This window comes from Pocillopora damicornis, chromosome 11, assembly GCF_964200805.1.
Source record: "Pocillopora damicornis chromosome 11, jaPocDami1.2, whole genome shotgun sequence".
Classification (NCBI taxonomy): domain Eukaryota; kingdom Metazoa; phylum Cnidaria; class Anthozoa; order Scleractinia; family Pocilloporidae; genus Pocillopora; species Pocillopora damicornis.
The window spans coordinates 20,410,119-20,434,283 of record NC_142680.1 but is presented as its reverse complement, the minus strand read 5'-3'; the positions used below and the strand labels follow the sequence as shown (position 1 = coordinate 20,434,283).

The window sequence follows — 24,165 nt, the reverse complement described above, 5'->3', positions numbered from 1 at the left end:
CTGGACACAATAAGATGTACGAGGAAGTTAAGCATAAAATAGAGTCTGAAAGGGATTGTAGTCTAATGATCTTGGACTAAGAGGAAGAAGGAGTTTTGTTGCAGTTCCATGTCACCTATATGCGGGGTAGCTGTAAAGTACATTGAATTGCCTTCAGTTGGGGATCTGAGAGTCTGACAAAACAGGGTTGTAGCTATAGCCAGCATGAGGCTAACCGATGTACCTCCCTCGGGCATTCTTTGTTGTACAGGACTGCTACCAAATAAATTAATAAACTGATAAAAAATACATAACCACAAAATTTTTAAGATCAATAAATTTACACCATTTTTTAAGCTGTGGAGTATTCCGAAGGACGCATTCTTTTGATTTCTTAAATCTGAAAAGGCCGCCCTTTTCCTCCAAAAATCTCCAAAAACGGGCTTACACCAACTTTAAAATCATATATGAAAATGTTGCAACATTTTCATGAATCTTTCCCGGTAGTGACAAAATCTCTACTGTGATCCGCATGATTCTGACCTTCCCTTAGCAAATAGCAGCAGACGTTTCTTTCTCGCGGGCCGGGCAAAAGACAACAAACGCCCTATTCACGTACATTTTGTAAATTTTTCCAATTAAAAAAAAAAAAAGTAGCAAACATTGGTCCAATGAATTTACCGTTCCTTTGCTTTTCCTAAAAGATGGCAAGTTGTTTGAGCCCTTTTTTCACTCGAACACAACAGACAGCTTTTTAAAATAAACTTCAGTGTTCTACAAAGCTGCACTTCATCGCATAAATTCATAATCATAGTAAAAGGTGATAAGATAACGCGGGTAATTTTATTTTTAGATTATGAGGGGACTCTGTGAATTACTATGGCGCTATATCCACAAAAAGATTACCCCGATTGGCGCCCGTTCTCCAGCAAGGCTTCATTACCTTAATTCACAAATAAATCACATCAAAGGAACGTTTTACTTACGCCGTCTTGAGAAATTTTGCGTCCTTGGGCCGATTTGTACAGATCAATTTTTGGCCTCTCATTAATTTCCTGCCAATTTATTCCCTGTCAAATTTCTCGGTCACTTTCCACCACACGATTCCATCGAAATGCTCTCGCTCTCCTTAGCAAAGTTTTAACCCTTAAATTTATATTTGGTAAACATTGTGATCATCGTATTTACACTTTTTGCCGAGTGATCGGTGATTAAGAACGGGGACCTTCTCGAATAGATAAATCCGTCTTTTCTTCTCAATTTTACCCAAATTTCTTACTCGACCGACTAAGTAACTTTCTGTACGGCAAATTCTGTTAAATTAAGTTCATTATTTAAAAAAAAAAGAGAATTCGATAGCTTCAAATTTATCCTATAATTTCATCATAACAATAACAACAACGAACAACCAGTAACAGCATGACAAACGATTTTGTGTACAGACCGTGTGGGCACCTTAGGTCGCTATCATCGCAAAAAATTATCTTGAGGGTCATATTGCAGCACAGAGAATATTAGCAACTAAAGACCACGCAAACATGTTATGAACTCATACTAAATAATATGGCCATTCCCGCGCAAGAAAAAAAATTCGGTTTTTTTTTTTTTTAACAAATCCCTCGAATTTGAAGTAGATTTTCAGCTAAAAACCAACACGGTAAATTATTTGTAAAGTAAGTTCTGATAAATAACGTCCAGGTTTCTCCATTAAAAGGCTCGATATGCAGTTGTACTTCATCACATAAACTGATCAGCACAGTAATAGATTACAGGATTGCGCGGGAAATTTTGTTTGCAGAGCACATGGGGACTCTTACTATGGCGCTGTATCTCTACGAAAAAAGTTACCCCTTGTATTTGATTAGCACCAGTTTCCAGCAAGATTTCATCGCCTAAATTCATACGTAAATCCTATTAACGAAGCATGTTAACTTACGCCGTCTTGAGCAATTTTGTGTTCTTGAGCCACTTTGCACTGTTTTATTTTTTTGCGCGTGTTATTAATTATTACCCGCCAATTTTTAATGTCGAATCTGTTGCTGTCTTTCTGCCACACAATTTCATGGAACTTTCTTCGCTCCCCTCAGCGAAGTTTTACCTCTCAAGTCCATGGTTTGGAAACATCGTCAAGTCTATTTGGTCATATTATTTTTGCAATTAAATATTTTGCCATGGATATAACCCACCATGTGGGGACCTCTAAATGACGAGAAAACACATCCGTGCATTTTAATTATCATTTCACCCGATTTTATGAGTCGACATAGCCTCTTTCAATAGGCATCTTACCAAAAGAAACAATAAATTGTTCTCATTAAACTTCTGCCCTTTTCTATCGTTAAACTGCTCACGCCTTATGTACAGACACGTCACCATCATGCACCAGATTTTATGGGGACCTTCGCAAGGAAAAAAGGTGCCCTCTCTTCGCAATTTTATCTGAATTTCTAAATCGACTGATCGAAACGAGCGACTAGATTAAATCCTTTAGACTAAGTTCAATTTTTCCGTTGAAAAGGCTCGGTACTTTCACTTCAACACATAAATTAATCTTGATAATCGCAGCAATCAGGAACACTGCACGACTGAGAATTTTGTCTTTGGACAATGTGAGGACCATGTTAAAATTTTGGCGCGATGTCACCCAACAGAACAGAACAGAAAAGTGAAAGGTGAAGAACATAACGATGACTTATAGCTTACCTTTAAAATAGTTACATTTTGGCTCCGCTTACACTCCAGATGCAACTGAAGTCTCATGGAACTTGCTCTGCTTATCATACTGGCAGTTGGGCTTATGTTTCATTAACAGATCAGTAAAAAATGCAAAACATTTGGATTTATCACAACACTTAGAAGTAGAGATAACGCACGTCACGAAAAAACATTTTCACTGGGTTCTTTAGACAAAAAATAGTCTTTTCATCTTTCTTATCCTTTGACAAATTTCGATCACCTTTGGTCCCCTAAATTGTTCGTTGCCCCAAGACCGGAGCAATGGGAACTACAAAAAAAATAAATTTATGCCGTCTAATGTTTCCTATCTTGAACAGATTCACTCACCACTCCGTGGGTCCCCTTAATTAGGGTTTTTGTTTTTCGATACATTACACTGAAGTCAAAACGTTAACAACTTGTATCCCTCTGCTACCCGCTAGTAAACGTTTACTCATTGCACTGACTTAGTAGACAGCATAAGCAGCCTTTGCCCACCGAGCATTTTGTTTATTATTTCACCCGACATAGCCTCTTCCAATAAATATCTGACCCAAAGAAACATTAAGTTGTTCTTATTAAGTTTCTGTCCTATCACCAAACTGCTCATGCCTCATGTGCAGACATTTTGTTATCATGTAGTGAAAAATTATGGGGACCGTCGCGGGAAAAAAAGAAAGCCGCTTTCTCTTCGCAATTTTACCCTAATTTCTTAGTCAACCGTTCAATTCGAAACGACCATCTAATTAAATTCCCTCAAACTAGGTTCAATTCTTCCCGTGGAAAAGGCTTGGTGTTTTCATTTCATGACATAAATTGATCATGATAATCACAGCAATCAGTTACACTGCACGACTAAAATATTGTCTTCGGACAATGTAGGGACCAAGTTAAAATTTGCTCCGTTGTTCACCAAAGATTATTCGCTAGGGACAATGTAGAACAGAAAAATAAAAGTTAAAGAACATAGCAACTTATAGCTTACCTTAAAATAGTTTCTTATCCATTGACAAATTTCGATCACCTTAGGTCCTCTTAATTGTTCATTGCCTCAGGACCAGAGAAATGGGGACTATACAAATAAACAAGTTAACAGATCAGTAAAAATGCAAAAAATTTGGATTTGTCACAATACTTAAAAGTAGAGATAACGCACGTCACGAAAAAACCTTTTTCACTCGGTTCTTTAGACAAAAAAAAATAGCCTTTCATCTTTCTTACCCGTGGACGCATTTCGATCACCTTTGCTCATTGCCCCAGGACCAGAGAAATGGGGACTACACAAAAAATAAATTTGTGCCGTTTAATGTTTCTTATCTTTAACAGGTTCCCCTTAATTAGGTTTTGTTGTTTCGATACATAACACTAACGTCAAAAAGTTAACAGCTTCATCCCTCCTGCTTACCGCCAGTAAACGTTGACTCATTGCACCGACTTAGTTTATAGGAGAAAAAGCAGCCTTTAACCATCGTACTTCTGTTACAGAATTGTGCGGGAAATTTCGTTTGCGGAGCACATGTGGACTTTTTAACTATGGCGCTATATTTTCACAATAACTTTACCCCGTGTATTTGATGAGCACCCGCTTCTAGCAAGATCTTATCTCCTAAATTCATACATATATTCCATCAACGTAGCATGTTAACTTACGCCGTCTTGAGCATTTGTTTTTTTGGGCCAGTCTGTACTGTTTTTATTTTTTTGCGTGTGTATTTAATAATTTACCGCCAATTTTTATTTCCTGTTGAATCCGTTGCTTTCTTTGTGCGTCAGGATTCCATCGAAATGATATCGTTCTCCTTAGCAAAGCTCCACCTAACAAGCCCATTATTCGGTCAAAATTTTGAAAATGACAATTACATTTGCGCTAGAAATTTTACCTAAGTCATAATCCACCATGTGGGGACCCTAAAAATGACGAGAAAACACATCCGTGCATTTTGATGATTATTTCACCCGATATAGCCCTTTCAAGAGATATCTTACCAAAGGAAAATGATTTGTTTTCATTAAGTTTCTCGTCTTTTCTATCGCAAAAATGCTCATGCCATATGTGCAGACATATCGTTATCTTGCAGTAAAAATTATGGGGACCGTCGCAAGCAAAAAAGAAAGCCGCTTTCCCTTTGAAATTTCACCTGAATTTCTTAGTTATTTGTTCAAAACGAGCAACGAGATTAATTTCCTTAGACTAAGTTCAATTTTTCTTTTCAAAAAATCCTTTGGGGCTTTCATTTCATCACATAAATTGATCATGATAATTTGGCTGATGCGCCATCAACAGATCAGTAGGAAAATGCAAAACAATCAGGATTTGCCTAAACACTTAAAAGTAGAGATAGTGTGCATCACGAAAAAACATTGTCACTCTTTTTTATCCTTTGAAAGTTTCGATTACCCTGAGTCCCTTAGTTGTTCATTGCGCCAGGACCGGAGTAACGGGGACTATACAAATAAATAAGTTTATACCCTATAACCTTGTATATCTTTAAATTTATTCCAATTTTCACCAAAGACTATGCGGCAGGGCAACAAATAAGCTTACTGACCTATATCTTACCTTTAAAGTAATTACATTTCGACTACGCTTATACCCTAGAAGCGCCTGATTTAACTTAATTCTCGAGGAACTTGCGATGTTCATCACACTAGTGTTGAGCTAATGGGTCTTCGACAAATTAATAGTAAAATGCAGAAAAAATCGGAATTTCCCAAAACACTTAGAGGTGGAGATAACGCACGTCGCCAAAAACATTTTTCATTGTTCTTATGCAATGATAAATTTCAATCACCTTAGGTCCCCTTAACTGTTCATTGCCATAGGACCGGAGCAGTGGGAACTATACAAAAGAATAAGTTTATACCCTTTAATCTTCCTTATCTTTAAATTCAGTCCGATGTTCACCAAAGATTACACAGCAGGGCAATGCAGAGCAAAGAAGCCACCCTAGAACCTCCTGATTTAACGGAGGTCTCAAAGAACTTTGCTATGCTTATCCTACTAGAAGTTGGGCTGATACGTCATTAACAGATCAGTCAAAAAAATGCAAATCATCTGGATTTCTCACAACACTTAAAAGTGTAGATAACGTACGTCAAGAAAAAAACATTTTTCAGTCGATTCTTTGGACAAAAAAAATAGTCTTTTCATCTTTCGTTTCCGTTGAAAAATTTCGATCACTTTGGTCCCCTTAATTGCCTATTGCCCCAGGACCGGAGAAATGAGGACCATACAAAAAATAAGTTTATGCCGTTTAATGTTTCTTATCTTTAATAGGTTCTCTCGCCATTCCGTTGGTCCCCTTAATTAGGTTTTGTTTTTCTGATACACTGACGTCAAAAAGTTAACAGCTCACAACCCTTCTGCTACCCGCCAGACATAGTTGACTCATTCCACTGACCTAGTTAATGACAGTATAAGCAGCCTTTGACCACCGCAGTTTTGTTACTTCCTACAAAGAGTGGTTTAGTGAAAAACACAATTCCTTGCGTACTCATACCGAGTGACAAAACAAATTGATCCCTACATTTTGATCACCCATTCACAAGAAATATTCAGACAAATATTACGATTCACAAGCTGAAATTGGACCTGAATGAAGTTCTAAGTAGGTTAAATGACGAATCCAGCGCCATGTCGCAGACAAGAAGTAGTCCTTTGGTTGTTCATTGCTATCACTTTTGGTCTGCTTAATTTGTCAATGCTCCAAGACCGGAGCAATGGGGTCTATAAAAAGAAATAAGTCTATACCCTGTGGTCTTTCTTATCTTTAGCAGTTAACTTACCGTTTCAATTAGTTTCTTCTCCATTGAATATATTTTAATGGCAGAACATTATTGGATGACCCAGCCCCAACGTGAGCACATTTACCGACAGGACAAACTACTAAGGAAAACAAGACAAAATAAATGTGATTTGTTACTTTGGAAACTAGGTGAACGCGTCAAGGAAAGTGCGGTATCTCATCGGGGAGGATCACAGACTGGGCCAGCTATAGAGCGGCAGAAATCAAGCCTATCTGGCCTTAAGCGAAGTAATAATATGAACGATGACGGAGCGCAAAAGTCGTCTGCTACTTACGGCGGTTCGAAAAGATAAATTAGTACAGCAGCTTAAGATACAGAACATAAATTGGATGTTGTGTCCCCTACTTCCCCCCCCCCCCCCCACCTTTTTCACCGGCGTTCTAGACCCCGGTTCTACCTAGTGCCATATGGCGAGCTCCCCAAAAACATGACCGCATTCTCTCAGGCACCAATAAAAATTCAGTTTTTTTATCATTGCGACCGCGTTAATAATACCGGCTTGTTATTATGTCCAACGACCAACTTTAGAGATTCTCCCAGAGTTTTCTCAAGCCATTCCAAGGATTGGTTCAGGTGCGAAGTTTTTTTCCATTACACAGAACAACACCCATTTGATATGAAAGCGTTACCTTTTTCAAAACCATAGTTTGGTAAACTCCTATATACTTATGTACTTGTCTCCCCAAAGAATGATTTAAGAGTGAATTAAACTTTTTTTTATCATTTTCACATTGCTTGCTGTTCGTCTGATCTGTCGTGGATCTGTTCGTTCCTTCAGTTAGCATCTTGCCTGAACCTTGCTTGGTTTCTCGCCTTGACGTCAGTAATCCAGTGAACAACTATTTGCTGCTTCCTTTTTTAACGAAATAATTCTGAACTCCAGCTCATCAATGCTTCTTATGGTGTCAAACTACTGACATGCCAATTGAGGCCACGTCCACTTTATCACCTTTCTCTGAAGACTAAAAATAAACAAGTACCCTTGGAAGGCCACTATATCTAAAGCTCGTTGGATCCTGTCGTATAAATTGCTTAAACTACAAGAGTGCTGAGCATGCATAGAATTTATACAGATATTTTTCTTCCCCTCCAACGTCCAACGAGCTAACTTACCGGGTAGTCCCAGTTGCTTTTTGCGACAGAAAATGGGTCAAGCGCCTGCTGTCTAGCTCCGGTTGGCAAGGCATGATAGTGATATAAGAAACAAATAATTTATTTTAAAAGTCCTAGCCCTTCTTCCGTAAAGTAATACCTTGGGAAATCAGGCGATCCTCTGACATAGTCCACTTAACGCTTAACTTCCGCGTACCTCGAAACAGTCACCCGAGACCTTATGGCGACGGCGACGTAAAGGGACTCAACGTCGAGGCCGTCAGTTGCCGTCGGCGTTCCTGCCAAAAGTTTACATTACGAAAAGATCTTGGAAACCGTGAGTTTCTTTTTCCAGCAATTGTGAACCTTTGAAAGTTTACTGAGTGTCTCGCCGATTTCGTCCTTGCTAATATCTACCATGCCAAAAGTAAGAGACACTATTCTCATGGCTTATGCCCGTAATTTGATCGATTATATAGAGTACTTGTTTCTATATAACGTTAAGTTCTCCCAAAAATCCTTTTATTCTATATTGGAGCCACGAACGCTTCAATCTGGACATGATGACAGATAAAAAATGCAACAACTTACTGAAGTATTGAACCCTCCAGGCCTGATTGTTTGCTATAACGACGTCAACATGGACACAACTGAGGCACTCTACATATTTCTCAGGCGGTTTGCCTGCCCGAGCAGGTAAGTGGAATTGATACCACGATTCGCGATACCTGAGCCTCAACTTTGAATGATTTTGCATGCTGTGATGGATTCCATTTGCACTGACTGGATACGTTTGCTGTTGGATTGGATCAGCCGTAGGAGCGGATGATGTACAACGGCCCTACGAAAGTACATTCAATGAAATTTAAGTCCATTGCTACACCCAACGGCCTTATTGCTACCCTCTATGGCCCGGTGGAGGGTAAAAGGCACAACAGCGTAATGTTGGCTCGATCCAAAGTGTTGAACCAGCTTCAGGAGGAGGCACCTTATGCATTCATGGCTATCCAGCGTATCCTCTCCGACTTCACTTTCAGAGTCCATTTCACGGCGTTACTAACAGACCTTCCAAAAGCTTGGAACAAGTCAATGAGTGAAGTGAGATTTTTAATTGAATGGATCTTCGGTGATGTCGTAAAGTATTTTAAATTCTTGGACTTCAAGAGGAATTCAAAGTTATGCTCAAGCGCTGTGGGAAAAGTGTGTATTTTATGTGCTCTTCATAATTCTCGGGCATGTTTATGTGGTGCAATTACATCTAAGTTTTTCCAGTTCTTTCCCACAACTGTCCATGGGTACTTTCAAAAATTTCAAGCATGGTCCATAATAAATCAATTTTCCGAATAATTTTCAATCAGTCTTCAGTTTACTGTCAAATAAATTAATCTCCTTTAAACGATCATTACCGTGTAAAAGCATTTTAAAAGTACTAAACTTTAAAATTATAAACAACTTTTAAAATTAAAAGATGATATCAAATGATCGCATAACTCATACAAAATATACAAACTGTTGATATTCTCTTCAGACAGCTGATATTCTCTTCCTGTTATCTATCACATGTACAGAAATACGCAAGGCATCTGAACCAGAAAGTCCAAGTTTCAAATAAATTTGCGGAACAATTTTATTTGTCAGCAAGTTTTTGTAACAAGAACATAAGCGCCTAGCTTTGCCGCTGCAGCAAAACCATGTTTATACGTTCTAGTTGTCGTAGCTGCTGTTGCTGCATTCTTGCGGTATTCGGTTGTTCCTCGAACCTTTCGTCATGTTTTTTTCCCAGATTCAACTTGCCCTCTGCCTCTCTTACCTCCTTCTCCATTTGCAGCTCTTGTTTCTTTAGTGCCGCCTTCTCCAAGTCTTGGCACCAAGACAAGTCAATGGTTTGAGGCAACTAAAGAAAGCCTTGCCTTTCGAGATATATTTGCACATAATAAAATTCAGCCATGTAGTTTTTTGTTTTTCCCTTGATGCCGTTGAGTACGTATTTGTGTCTGAGGGTAGCCGTGGAGACCAATCGGTGCACGAGAGTGTCTGTCGCATGTGAATCACATGAACAGCCAAAGGTGAGCCTATCCTACCCAGTTCTCAGGATCTTCGCCCAGGTTTTTGATGAATACTTTCAGTTCTTTGTAAAAGGCTTTCTCTGTCCACCCACGGATCTCTTTCCAGTGTCAGCCAACAACAGAGGAGCTATTTTTGGAGAATGGGACTTGTGCAGTTTGTGCAATTGAACCATCTGCATTCAATTTAAGTTGAACCAAATGTATTACGCATTTTTTCCGGTTGAACCATTTGAGCTAGTTTAACCATTTAAACTTCTTCAACCAAATAAGATAGATTGTGCAATTTGTGCAGTTTAAATGTTTTTGTAAGTTTGAATATTTAACCAGTTGGACCAATTAAGCTAGATTGTGCAGTTTGTGCAGTTGAAGCACTTAAGCTAGTTAGACCATTTGGACTACTTCAAACAAAAAAGATAGGTTGTGCAATTTGTGCAGTTTAACTGCCTACGCTAGTTTGACTATTCACCCAGTTGAGCCTATTAAGCTAGATTGTGCAATTGAACCTTTTAAGCTAGTTATGGAGTTTGTCCAGTTGAACAGTTTAAGCTAGTTTGACCATTCGAACTACTTCAACAAATTCAGGTGGCTTGTGCAATTTTTGAAGTTAAATGTCCTCGCTAGTTTGACTATGTAACCAGTTAAATCATTTGAGACAACTTTAACAGTTTCTGCAGTTGAACTGGTTAAGCTAGTTATGAATTTTATACAGTTTAACTGTTTTCGCAAGTTTGACCATTGAAGCAGTTAGAGTTAAATTAAAGAAAGCTCGAAAAGAAGTTCGAAAGAACTGCAGACGTTTACCAAACAGAGAGAGAAACACGACAGAAAACTCCGTCACTTGCTCAGTAAGAGGTCTCCTGTTAATTCAGGCTCATCTCTGAGAGATAAATGAGTCTTGAACCTTTCCTCCGAGGAGTTATCCGCGCTGGAACGGAGTGGTTTAGAGAAGGGTCTGAAGTTTGCTATCGCTCCTCGCAAAATACCGACTGCCGATATTGTCGCCGCTGTTGAGGAGAGTATCTCTCAACTCAACGACGATCGTAGGTATTTGGTAAGAGCAGAAGTAATTAGCATACTCAGACGTGCTAAACCTTCTCCCAAAAACATTCAAAAGGATGTTTTCAATGCGCTTATAGCTCTCAAAAAGGATCCGGACAGGCTCGTAATCGAGGACAAGGGTAATTGTGTTGTGGTTATGGACAAACAGCAATATCACGACAAAGCTTTGTCTCTGCTTAATGACAAGAGTACGTATGCTGTCTTTAACTCTGATCCTACCAGTAAACTCAAAGAAAGTTAAACAAAATGTTGCTTGATTTGAAAAAAGCTGGTATAACTAGTGACTCTACGTAAAAAATGTTATACAGTAGTGACGGCTTATGTCCACGTTTTCATGGCTTATCTAAAATTCATAAACCGGGAATTCCTTTGAGACCCATTGTCTCTTTTGTTAATTCTCCGACTTATGCAATTTCTGGTTATCTTGCGAGAATTTTGTCGCCTGTTGTTGGGAATACTGATTACACTGTCAAAAATCCCTGCGAATTTGCGGATTTCATAAGAGATAAAACTCTTAACGCTTGTGAAGAATTAGTGTCTTTAGACGTTGTTTCGCTCTTCACCAAAATCCCAGTTGATCTTGTCGTTAAGGTTGCGGAGGAATGACTCAGAGAAGATGCTTCCCTGGGACAAAGAACTTCCTTGCTTGTGGAGGATATTAGTCATCTGCTGTCTTTTTGCCTCAAAACCACGCAATTTACATATAACGGCGCCTAATATCAACAAGTTTTTGGTACAGCGATGGGTTCGCCCGTCTCTGCTGTCATTGCTAACATGGTAATGGAAGACGTGGAGCAAAAGGCCTTAGCTACTTCACCGGTTAAACCCTTTTTCTGGAAATGATATGTCGATGATGTTATTTCTGCGATATCCGGAAATGAAGCGGAGCGCCTCTTGTCGCATTTGAATTCAGTAGAGCCGTCGATCCCATTCACCCTTGAGCGTGAAAAGGATAGATATTTTCCCTTTCTTGATTTATATGTGTTCAGGGTAATTTAGAGACAAGTGTTTACTGTAAACCTACCCACACCGACAAATACCTCGCTTTCGATTCTCACCACCCTGTTTGCCATAAAAAGTCTGTAGCCAAAACTTTACTTAGGAGGGCTGACTATCTACCATCTTCACTCGATTCGAAGGCTGAGGAGAGGAAATATGTTTCCAATGTCCTAAAGGCAAATGGCTATACAAAAAATTTTCCCCGTAACTGCCAAAAATCAGTTACAAATAGTAACGCTCTTGATGCAAGGGAACCAGCGACTGGTTTTGCTTTTATTCCTTATATACAGGGTGTTACGGAACCCATCAAGAGAATTTTGAATAGCCACAACGTTAAAGTTGCTCAAAAACCTTTTCAGACTTTGGGGCATATTTTCGCCAAACCTAAGGATCCTGTCACGAAAGAACAACGAACCGACGCCATTTATTCTATTCTTTGCAATGACTGTGTCAACGAATACATCGGTCAGACCAAACGTCAGTTTGGTACACGGTTAAAAGAGCACCAAGAGCACCGGTTTTCCTTTGCAAAAAGGAAAATTCAGCTTTATCGGAGCATACATGCCTAACTAACCATACAATTGGGTGGGATAATTCTAAAATTATCACCACTAATCGGCGTTACCACCAGCGCCTTTGTTTGGAGGCTTGGCATATTGACTCCGCTCACGCTCCTTAAAATCGTGACGATGACGGTTTGCTACCTGACGCCTATTTACACCTCGTCCGAATAAAAAGGCCGCTAATTAGTGATCATATAATAGGACCTCTTGTTGCAGCGTTTAGATCACCCCTGATGAAGGCACTAGACAGGAGTGTCGAAACGTTGGGTCTATGAATTGTAACTTTTTCGGTTACATTCATTAAATCTGCAAACTAGAGTAGCATCAAACTATGTCCAGTTGGAACAAATAGGCTAGATTGTGCAGTTTGTGCAGTTGATCCTATTAAGCCAGTTATGCATTTTGTCCAGTTGAAGCACTTAAGGTAGTCAGACCATTTTAGATAGATTGTGCAATTTTTGAAGTTAAACTATCCTCGCCAGTTTGACTATGTAACCAGTTGAATCATTTGAGGTGACTTAAGCAGTTTCCGCAGTTGAACTGATTCAGCTAGTTATGAATTTTGGCTGGTTAAACCATTTCAGCTAGTTACGCATTTTGTCATTTTCGCTAGTTTGACCATTTTGAACCACTTCAGCCAATTAAGATACATTGTGCAATTTGTGCAGTTCACCTCGAATGTCAGACAATTGGCCCCGGACAATTAGCCCCCAATTTCAATACAATTTACCCCCAATGTGAAAACACCCAAATTATTGTAGAAAATATAGCTTTTGTCACAAGGCAATCATTTCTTGAAAGAAAAAGAAAACTGGACTACTCGAGTCAACTGAAACCAAAATAATTTACTGATCGTCAATCGCGTGAGCGTAAGATGGTGATACGTGTTCAGTTCTTCGGTTTTAGACGCGCGAGAACGCGTTCGCCCTTATTATACTTATAAATTCGACCGTAGATAGCTTTGTTTCATGTACGATGGACACGAACGATTCGGTTGACTGACTCGGTGTTTTCACATTGGGGGTGAATTGTCTAAAAATTGGGGGCGAATTGTTTGGGGGGCGAATTGTTTGGGGGCGAATTGTTCCGATACCGTTTACCTCTTTCCGCTGGTTTGACTATTTTAACTAGTTATACCGATCAAGCAAGATCGTGCAGTTGGTGCAGTTGAACCATTTAAGCTAGTTATGCATTTTCTCCGGTTGAACCATTTGAGCTAGTTTGACCATTTGAACTGAGGAGGGCATTGGGGCCCATTAGAAACCTTAAAATCGTAGAAAAAATCATCCAAAACCGAAAAACCGAAAAAAAAACTCGATCAAAACCGAAAACGGCACGCAAAACTGTCAAAATCGATACACTTTCACATCCCAGTTATTAAAACCCTGATCGTTTCGATACAGTGATGACAAGTGTAGCGTGCAGAGTAAACTACACTAATTTCATGACAGGATCCATGAATACCATGCACTTGGCATTCGTATCTTCTAGTATCTGCTTTAATTAACAGCTGCGCTCTCGAGGACCTCGAGCGTGGTCTCTGCGGACTCAGCAGCTGGTAATGGAGCCTAATTAAATTAAGGAAATTCGCACAAAAGCCCTCGATAGGATTGCAATTTTGCAGTCGCAAAAAGCTATAGCTCTGGAAAGTTTCATCAAAAATCCCTGATCTAACATTTCCATTCGCGAACTAAGACCTGAAAGTTTGGAGATTCCATTGGAATGTTGAATCAATCCGTCACGTATGGCCTGTAACTTGGTCACCAACTTCGAGGTGGCGTTGATAAAGAAACTTTGGAAATGATCCGTGCTTAGCCGTGCCCTACGTGCAGACGCGTAGCCGTACCCTCCCTTCTTCCCCCCCCTACCACAGGGGAGGGGGAGGGTACGGCTACACGTAGGCTAACTAGGGATCCCTGCGATATTTCAATTGTTTTGTCACTCATTCCTCTCGATAAAATTTGCGTTTAGCGGCTATTCGAGATTAGTGGAGGCGCGTAGTTGCCGCTCAGATCGAAGAGAAACCGGAACCATAATAGGTCTAATTGGAAAAACCGAAAACTGCATCGGATATCAACGCCGAAAACCAGTTAGTATTTTTTGCGAAAACCGAAAACCAAATGCTAAATAACGGAAAATCCGCAAACCGCAATGACCACCAAACCGAAAAAACGAAGTTTTTTGGCATAAAAACCGAAAAACCGATCTAAAACGTAGCCAAAACTGCAAAACAGAAAATCGTAAAGCCCCCCTTTGAACTACTTTAGCCAATTAAGATAGAATGTGAAATTTGTGCGATTTAACTGTTTTCGTTAGTTTGACTATTTTAGGTATTTGAATCTAGATTGTGCAGCTTGTGCAGTTGAACCATTTAAGCTAATTGTACATTTTTTCAAGTTAAACCATTTAGCTAGTTTGACCATTTGAACTACTTTAAACAACTACGATATATTTTTCAATTGTTTTCAGTTTAACGGTCTTCGCTAGTTTGATTATTTAACCAGTTGAGCCAATTGCGCTGAACTGTAAACTCTTTTTATTACATGAACAACGATTCACTGAAATCAAATGCATAAATCCGCTGAATAAAGCAAAATAACCGAGTCGCAAAGGATAAGAAAGCTAAACAAAAACGATCGAATAGTACAAGCTATTTGTGTCTCGTCCCGCTAATAACAAATGTAATCTTGTTCGACAATCTTAGCAGAAACTAAAACTTAAACTCAAAACAGACCATGTGCCCTCAAAAACTTGATATCTTACCGTGACTGCAAAATAACCAGCGGTACACTGAAATATCTACTTGACTGTCCGCATTCGAATCAGGTCGCAGAAATGACATAACTACTTTCTAGGCAGAACCAATTCTGCTGGATCGTGCAGTTTGTGCAGGTTATGCAGTTGAACAATTTAAGCTAGTTTGATCATTTGTACTACTTCAACCAATTAGTTATTCAACCAGTTAAGTTAGTTTGATTATTTTTAACTACTTTAACCAATTATGGTAGATTGTGGAGTTTGTGAGGTTGAACCTTATAAGATGCCTATGCATTTTTTTCAGTTTAACCATTTAAGCTGGTTTGAGCATTTTCTATTTCAACCAGTTAAGATAGATTGTGCAATTTGTCAGTTTAACTGTTTTCGCTAGTTTGACTATTTAACCAGGTAAACCAATTGAGCTAGTTTAACTGTTTTAACTACCTGAACCAATTCAGCTAGATTGTGCAGTTTGTGCAGTTGAACAATTGAAGCTAGTTTGACCACTTGAACTACTTTAACTAAGTAAGATAGGTTGTGCAATTTGTACAGTTCAACTGTTTCGCTAGTTCGACTGATTAAATTTGGCTGCTTACCTGCTGTAAACTGTCCAGCTTTATAGACTTTGATTTTTCTACCTGGCGAAGTCTACCGTACGCCGAGCTGATGGACAGCGGTCTGCAATTTAAAGATAGGTGAACTTGTCAATTGCGTGGAGTTTTGTGCCAATTAAATGACTGTAAGGTTAGTTGTATTGCTTCTCAGAGCTAGTGGGTACGTATGGTGAATCAAAAGTTCTCACAGGTTGTGCCCAAAGAGTTCATGCCATGATGCATCTGTTCTTCACAGTTACTATCCAGTGCACAATCATTTGCAAAATTTAGATCACGGATGGTGGTAAGACTGACCTCAAGTGTTTCCTTAAGTCGTCTAAGATTGTGAAGCATGTGATCAGTTCTATAACGAGTTTCTACGCCTGCATCACCTTGTGAGAATGCACCTGGGAGCATTGTAGAGAGAATCATTGAGAAGAAGGTTGGGCGAGAACACATACGTGTTTCAAGCCATTGTTGACAGGGAAATATTTCCACACCTCACTATTTTACAAGTTCCATCATTTCATTAAGAAACTTTCCAATCATGGTGATGATAATAGAGGTGCATCTAGCTTTGAGATGACTTTCTATAGATCATCACGACTGACCGTGTCTAACGCCTTGGTCAGGTCAACAAAGGTGGTACAGAGGTCCTAGTGTTACTCCTGGATTTTCTCATAAAGTGACGAGCTGTAAATATCACATGTACTGTTCCGCTGCTGCTCGTTCGAAAGCTGCACGGACTCTCGGGCAGGAGACCTTGCTGCAAATGTTTGATGAGTCGATTAGGCATGACTCTAGCAAGGAATTTGCCTAAAACTGACGGTAGTAACGGTGTTCTCTTGTGGTTGTCGCAGGACTGCCTGTTTCCTCGCTCTTACAATTGGACATTGATAGCCTTATTGAAGTCTTGAGGTAGAACATCTTTGCTCCAAAAGGATGAGAACATTTCACACAGATTTTGGGCGACTATTTTATTACCTGACTTTCATATTTACGCAGGGATGGCGTCTGCGCCTGGAGCCAGGTGTCTTGCATTTTTCTGAGATGCTCTTGAGTTTACTATTGCAGCCAATAAAGACTTTCATTTCGATACTGATGTTGCGCTGACTTGATAGGCAAGAAATTAAAGTGCTTACGTTTCTGCTCTAAGAGTTCGTTTATTTCCACGACGTTGTCATCAAACCAATCCTGATTTTCCTAAGAGACCGAGCCTAGCTGTTGCAGTGACGCAGTATAGAAAAATCCACTCCTCTTTAAGACTTGTTTCACCGAAATGGAGATCAGGAAGCTTATCCATGAGGTCACTGATGACTTAAGTTCATTCATTTTCCCGAATAAAAGATTCCAGTTCACAGGGAGGAATATTAATTTCATAATCATCTCAACTATATCTCTGTGGCTTAACGGATGATTCCTTTTTGGTGTTTTAATCTTCTGTAGTGTCACGGTAAGAACTGCAATAACTTAGGTGCCTTCGCCTCCTATAGGAGATGCGAATTTTTCACACCTTGTGCGAATGTTTTAAAGGTGTTTCTGAGAAATTACACCACAATATCTCACATTTTATGCAAAATTTTGTGATTATTTTGAAAAACATTGCTGAGATGGTCGGGGTTTTTGAAGAAAAAGATTTTTTTAGATTTTTAGAGTTAAAAGAGATTTATAGACATTTTTTTTGAAGAATTTCTTGATAGATTTTGGGAATTATGTATCTTGGCCTATTTTGAGATATTAATAAAGTTGTGTTCAATATATGACATGATTTCAATTTGAGAGTTCTCTTACTTAATCTTGTGCACCGTGACTTATAGATGAGAATTAGATCCTTGTAACAAGGATTCCCATCCTTCCCATCCTTCACATCCTTTCCTTCCACCCCGCGAGCCAGTGATGATAAACATTTTTTTCCGAGCTTTCTCTAACTAATTATTTAGCGGTCCTAGATTTTATTTGAATGTAAGAGCTCTTGCTGTTAGGTATCTAAGTGAATATTCTGTGAGGTTTATTGAAAGCAATACTGAGAACTCCTGGAAAGGGTATTTTATTTAACAGGTATGTCACAGCAAGGTGCATGGCGTGATAATCTCACTAATCAAGCAATTGCAGACAGACGAATGATAGAACCAATATGACAGAATCCAATCACTGAACTACTGCATGATGCCACGGATGTTGGAATATTTCAGTTCGCTCAAATAGATGAAACATAGCATTAATTTGCACTTAGCTCGATCATTAACCATTTACACCCTTAGTTGGTACTCATATTCTCCACACTGATCTCTCTACATTTCCTGTGGTAAGGACAAGGAGAATTTGTTTAACACCCATGAGCTTTTCAAATTGGTTATTATTTTCATTTTTCTCATTACCTATACATTCAATTCAAGGTTGATACTGAAATGAGAAATTAGAAGCCAGTCACCTTTTAATAACTCAATTATTAATAACTCAGAATTGGACGTGAATGAAATCGCTCTTTTACAAGAGAAAGAAGGGAAAAGAAAGCGTTTTTTATGACGGAATACAGGAAAAAAAGAAAACTGCTGCAAACAAATGGAGATTTAATCATTATGATTACCCCTAGCTTAGTGCATGGTGAGCCAACATGGATATTCAATTTGTCCTTGATGTTTAAGCTAGCCTTGTGCTATGTATATTTGCTCTTGCACCTCAAAGGCATAAAAAAGCATCGATGAGATTTAGCGAGCTGCTTGTGATGAAGCCACAAAATAAAATGATAGTTTTAAGCAATTATTCGGACGTATAGGTAATAAATTGCTAAACAATGTTGAGATAAGTGCATACTCCATTGACTCTGCATGCACACTTTTACTACCCACACCAGGTCTACATGTTCAGGTCCTTACGATTCAGAGCCCACGTATGCGTCCTAGAGTTTCAAAAAGTCTGATTACAGATTACTTGAGACTCGGAGGGTAACGGAAAGGCTCTGGATGTGCTATAAGAGCCCTGTCTCCTGCCATCGCTGAGGATTTTTAAGGTCGATTATTGTCGAACACGGATGAAATATTTGGGGTATATTTGTTGTGTTTAACAATTGGTGCCGCTTTACTAACAGCCTTTTGTAACAAGGACGTTAAAGAGCCCTGTGACCTGCATCAGTTCTCTTTTTTTTCTTTTTTTCTTCCTTTTTTCTCAAACACTTTTTTGGAGCAAAACGGACATATCGTTAAAGATTCCAAACATGATAGGAAAATTAAAGAGAAAATGTTCCCAATAAGGCAAGTGCGAACGGTGCCCTAAAACAAAGCACCAACCTAATGGTTACCTCGGTTGAAATCAACCTACCATTCTCAAATAATATTGCGCGCGTTGATTCTGTTATTTTTTAACATAGAGAGCAAATTTCTAAAGGTTGATTGGTTCAGATAGAGGGAATTTTCTCTTTATTTTGGTAATTGCCCTAGGGAAAATAACCCAAATTTGAAATATCTTCTGTTCTGATTGGCACCTGAGCAGGCAAGATGGGCTCGGGACTGCCCGCTGTGATACCGTGCAAAAACAGTTGGCCTCCTTTCCCGTCTCTCGAAATAAACAAGTCTTGATTCGCAATAAAGCGGCGATGTTTTTGCTCTATAATAAATCCGATATTGACCAAGCTTTTTCGGTCGAGGTGGCTGGATATTAGTGTCGTTCTCTTTTTCCGTTTTTATGGAAATAAAACACAAAAAAGAACTGACCCAATATCTAGCCATCTTGACCTCACGCTTGGTCAATGACGCTTATGAGAAATTGCGTTACTTCCGATTCTTTCCAAATTTGGAGTATAAGATGTTGAAAATTAAAGCCAATTTGGTAGATGACTCTTAAATGTGCACTACACAACTGATATTTCAAGTTCAATCGGCGTCGATGTGAGTCGATCTTATTTTATCCCCGTTGATGATGATTTAGAGGTTAAATTTATCATCGGAAACTCCGTAGATGGAATAGACAGTGGTGAAGGACGCAGACTAGATCGGGGGCTAGAAATTGAGATCGAGAAATCGAGAGCCATCGAACATATAGTTTTGAAAAGCATAGTCGTTCACCTCCAGTAACCTATTTCGCATTCGCGTGCAGTTCCTGAGTTTTGATCAAAAATTTGTAACAAGTATCTGAGACCAAAGAGCCCCATAATTTACGCCAATGGATGTGATTCAACTATGCGATTCAAACCATGTGACGCGTAATACGATTGGTTGTTTTGTTGCCATAGAGAAATGCATATTTTGATTGTAAGCGATTACTAGTTAGTTTGTACGTGTGTTTTGTTTTAGACAACTTCAATTTAGGAGCGGAACAAACCATTGTCACATTGGTATTCTTCGCGAAGGAGAAGATGCTATAATTGAGGAGGTGAGTGAAACGTTTTCATCGGGTATAAATTCAGAATAACAAGTACAATCTTTTAATGCTTATCCTCAAAAATAACTCAGAATTTTTAAGCCCTGTTCAAACGGTCACGATAGTTGATGATAGTTGAAATAATCATTTGCCGTCATGTTTGCGTTCAAACATCTCATGATAGTTAACAATTGTTCACCGAAGTGGAGGTAAATATCAGGTAATTTAGTGTCTACAACTGAGTTGAAAACGTAAATTGGCCACCGCAAAGAGTTAAAAAGCTGACGTTTCGAGCGTTATCCCATCGTCAGAGCGATTGACGAAGGACTAACGCTCGAAACGTCAGCTTTTTTTACTCTTTACGGTCGCCAATTACGTTTTCAACTCAGTTGTTATCTCTAAATTACCTGCTATACTCATGGGGGTAAATATCCATCATTTTCATCGACACTGAGGTGATTAATTCGTTTCAGTATATATAGTATATCACACAAGTACCATAAACTTAATTTATTTCTTGAATATACCGAAAATGGTGGGAAGACAGAAGACAGAAGCCTTTAACCCTTTAACTCCCAGGTCAAATTTGTCATTCTCCTCACTGTCAACCAACTGTCAACCAACAATTCTTATAATGTTAGTTCAGATAATTTAGTATTGGATCAACAAATTATTCCCTAATTTATATTTTTCGTTATTCTCATCACTTATCTGGTTGATATTGCATTGATATTGTGAGGAGAAATTCTGTCTTGGTCACTCATGGGAGTTAAAGGGTTAAGGAGATGTTGAAAATGAACTTTGAGACAACATATAAAATTTTTACAACTATTTTACCCCTCTTATGATTTTCCATTTCAGTTTGAGCCTATTTTTGGCAAGGCCACAGACTGAAAAACTAGTTAATTATAGTTTGAGTTCAAATGTGCACCATAGTTAGTTACTATCATTGTCTATCTGTACCATTTCTATAGGGCTTTACAGTAAATCAGTGTATATGTGTTGAACTTGATATATTGACTTCATTTGAAATACATTTTTGTTTCAATGTGTTGGTGTTGACCCCCAAATTTCTTCTGCTTCTGCTGCCCCCAGTTCTGTTTTGCCAGCAGTTAGTAGTCTCATATTTTCAAAGAGCATCAGGTTAATTTTTCTGATGAGAGTGCTATATTCAGGCCTGAAATTATACTTCGGTTTATTTCCCCAGGGACATTGTGAGACAGTTTTGTGAATTCCCTGAGAATGATTTATCATCTGTGAATACTAAGCCCACTGCTCCTCATATTTCCTAACCAAACCCAAAGTGAGTTTAGGAGTACTTCAGCTTTCTCTGGGAACAACATATGCTTTGCGGTGTATCATAAAATGAAAAGGGGATATTTAAAAGTTTGGTTTTGCCATTGTGTCTGGAAGTGCATGCTAGAAATGATTGAAATTGCTTTGCATTGTGTCATACCGAAGAATGTCATAGCTTATTGTTTTGCAAACCATATTTCCCATTGCTTGATTTTAATCACTGTCAATGGTTTTAGATGTTTTGTTACTCAAAGGAAATACCAAAGAAGAGACAAAAAAACAAAATAATAGAAGATGCAAAAAAAGAAAAAAAAAAAAGAAGTGAAGAATGTCATAAAAGCCACTTTGCAGCATTCATTTTAACTTTGTCAGTCATGAGTTATGATAGTTGTGTTTTGATGCTAGTTTTTGCCAAAGAGACCTCCTATTGATTAGCAAGGATAGTGGAGGGCATATTTATTTACTTAGTAACACTTCAAACCTGCCCCCATGCTGACACACCCCCATTTTTTCCAAAAATATTTCTTCCCAGTAGGGGTTTGACTGACTTTGGAAAACATGAAAATTTTGTGAAAAGATTTAGAATTTACTTTTCTCCTTTCAAATTTTCAGGAATGTGGCTGACATCTGGAGGATCAATTTTGTATTACTTCATAATAATTATTCATAATAATTACTGACATTTTGATGAAAATCTTTTTTTCCTCAAATATGATAACAAATTTATGCTAATTTTTCTGAAATTCTTATTTTAATACACTATAATGTAAGATAATGTAGGGCCTTATTGCTATAAATATATGTTGAGGTAAAAAAATGAAAACACAGTGTGGTCAATTTCATGCATTTTTGGGGGCCATAGATGAGTTAAAGTTTGCAAGATCAGTACTAATATATATGACCTAAATGTAAATGAGTGAGCCATTGTTTTATATATGTTAGTGCATCTAGTTCAATCTGTTTCCTAAGGACTGTGAAAGGTGTTCACTGTAGTTTAGGGTAAAACTTTGGAGTCAAGGGAAAGATAATTTTCCTTGATGAAAATTGAATTAGTTGGTAGTGACAAAACTAATCAGTGATCGGTACATCATTCTGTGCCACACAGCTTTGGTCCCATAACATCTACTTTGTCAGTTTTTCTAAGTTATTGCATAATCTGGTGACTGACATAATATGATATGTCTCTGTGTAGAACAGCCCATACATTTCTCAAAGTTCTGTTAATAGACAGACATCTTCTGATTGGACACGGCACTACTGGATGTACTGAAAGAATGATACATAGGGGAACTTATAAGAAACAATAAGCACATTTAGAGGTGCTCAAAAAAGCCATAAAGTTACATATATTGTTAAGTTCTATCAAAAAGGCACTAGATAGAGCTGTTTAGAGGATTCCATGCACAATCAAAATCCCTTGGGAAGATAACTCTTCTGCCAAAAGGGAACTAGTAGTAATAATAATGATAATAATAATGAGACTTTGATGATGTTTTTTTTGGGTCTGAGAGTCTGTGTCACCTCAATATAAAAACCTGATCAAAGAAAATGGGTGGTGCTTGTGTTCTTTAGAGGGTAATTCTTTGAAATAAGACTTTCATAATGAGGACTCCCAAAGAGTCCCTTTACTTTGGTTCGGAGAACACACACCTTAATTCCTCTCAAAAAGGGAGAAAACAAAGACTGGAAAAATTTTTTTAGCCATAAAGCACCTTAGGAGGTGCTCTAAAAAAGTCATAAAGATAGTTACATTAAGAATTAATGTAAAGAATACAGTTTTTAACAAAGTACACTCTGCAATTCTTAGTATCACTCAGGCACTGTGTGTATCTGAATACACACAGTGTGTGTACTTTATGAAGAATTTGAGTGTGTAAACCATTAAAAGATTATTTTTTCGTTAATCTAAGTATCTTAATGGTTTTCTTGGGCACTACTTCATGTGCCTCAGGACACAAAAAAACTTTTTTCCAGGTTCTGTGTTTTTACCTTCTTGTGAGGACTCAAGATGTGTGTTATACAAACCGACTTATGAGGACCATTCAAAAGTCCTCACTATGATGGTCTTTTCTCTTATTACAACGTATTTATGAGGACTTTTTTGTGGGGACTTGAAAATGTCCCCACAATTTGAACAGACCCCACTTTGCTGGTGTGTATACATATGAATGTCCCCATAGGTGTGCAAAGGTGCACGCACACACACACACACACACACACACACACATATATATATATATATAAATATTATGAGGGGAAAAAAGGACGTAACTACGTTTCCCGACAAGCCTGTTTCGTGAATCGCTTCACTCTTCAGGGGTTTAATGCATTAAGGCATTAAACCCCTGAAGAGTGAAGCGATTCACGAAACAGGCTTGTCGGGAAACGTAGTTACGTCCTTTTTTCCCCTCATAATATTTATTCTGCTCTGCTTCAACGTATTGAGCACTGTTCCACGCGAAAATCGACTCGCAAACTTCCTATATATATATATATATATATATATATATATATATATATATACATAGACCATTTAATATATATTTTTTTCAAATAGCAGCATTTTCGAATATATAAACCATTTTTCGAAAATGCTGCTATTTGAAAAATATATTAAATGATAAATGTTTATATTTATATATTAACTTTAGATCCATTGTTTTATTTTCCGACGGGAAAATTGCTGATAGACAAACTAACAACTCATCCAATTCTTTTATACAGAGTAAAAGTTTATTCAGAAAATTTTCAATTTCTGCAGCTGATCAAACCACTGAAAGCGTTTGTGTGGGCTGCGACAAGTTTTTAATCTCAAAGGTATTCAGTTTAAGTACAAATTAGCACTAAAAGGTAGTTTCGTTGACAAATAAATAGACATCGGCT

The 24,165-nt window shown here is 38.3% G+C and overlaps 1 long non-coding RNA gene across 1 annotated transcript; it reads left to right on the top strand.

The window, feature by feature from the left end:
• The first annotated feature begins 19,463 nt into the window (after positions 1–19,463).
• LOC149038105 (uncharacterized) lies at positions 19,464–22,831 on the top strand. The gene is made up of 2 exons (XR_016181057.1): positions 19,464–19,998; positions 21,895–22,831. It is a non-coding gene; the product is annotated as an uncharacterized LOC149038105 (long non-coding RNA).
• Positions 22,832–24,165: the final 1,334 nt, after the last annotated feature.